At 53.1% G+C, this 874-nt stretch overlaps 1 protein-coding gene across 5 annotated transcripts in view; it reads right to left on the reverse strand.

Annotated features, from left to right (window-relative positions):
* Positions 1-400: 400 nt before the first annotated feature.
* exoc7 (exocyst complex component 7) overlaps positions 401-874 on the reverse strand; it is a 14,288-nt gene continuing 13,814 nt past the window's right edge. For all 5 annotated transcript variants that reach the window (XM_080475328.1, XM_080475329.1, XM_080475327.1 and 2 more), the window contains one exon: positions 401-874. This exon is cut by the window's right edge and continues 167 nt beyond it. The gene's annotated coding sequence lies outside the window, so the exon portion shown is untranslated.

Consider the following 874-nt stretch of genomic DNA (forward strand, 5'->3'; position numbering starts at 1 on the left):
AGAGAATCCAGATCTGGAGAGATCCAGTGGACAAACGGGATCTTGTGACTCGAAGCCTCGTGACTCTACAGGAGTTTCTCTGATGCTGAGACCCTGGATGTCCCGCCAAAATAAAATGCTGAAAATACCAGTTAGTCTGAGTGTGATGAATTTCCTTCAGTACGGTTTTAGAGACGGACGTCAACAACTACAACTGGACCCTATGCGTGCGAGTGCGAGTGTGTGTGTGTGTGTGTGTGTGTGTGTGTGTGTGTGTGTGTGTGTGTGTGTGTGTGTGTGTGTGTGTGTGTGTGTGTGTGTGTGTGTGTGTGTTTGATAATCCTTATTTCTAATTACTAGAATGATAGAAAATGTTCTGAAGTGTCATTTTATCAACATTCAGAAAAAAAGAACCAAAACTGAAACAGACATTCAGTCTTTATTCACTTCAGGTGGACGAGGAGGAGCGTTAGTGGGAGGAGTCAGTGGGGGAGGAGGAGCGTTAGTGGGAGGAGTCAGTGGGGGAGGAGGAGCGTTAGTGGGAGGAGTCAGTGGGGGAGGAGGAGCGTTAGTGGGAGGAGTCAGTGGGGGAGGAGGAGCGTTAGTGGGAGGAGTCAGTGGGGGAGGAGGAGCGTTAGTGGGAGGAGTCAGTGGGGGAGGAGGAGCGTTAGTGGGAGGAGTCAGTGGGGGAGGAGGAGCGTTAGTGGGAGGAGTCAGTGGGGGAGGAGGAGCGTTAGTGGGAGGAGTCAGTGGGGGAGGAGGAGCGTTAGTGGGAGGAGTCAGTGGGGGAGGAGGAGCGTTAGTGGGAGGAGTCAGTGGGGGAGGAGGAGCGTTAGTGGGAGGAGTCAGTGGACGAGGAGGAGCGTTAGTGGGGGAGGAGGAGCATTAGTGGGAG

Source organism: Lipophrys pholis (genome assembly GCF_963383615.2).
Source record: "Lipophrys pholis genome assembly, chromosome: 1".
Lineage (NCBI taxonomy): Eukaryota > Metazoa > Chordata > Actinopteri > Blenniiformes > Blenniidae > Lipophrys > Lipophrys pholis.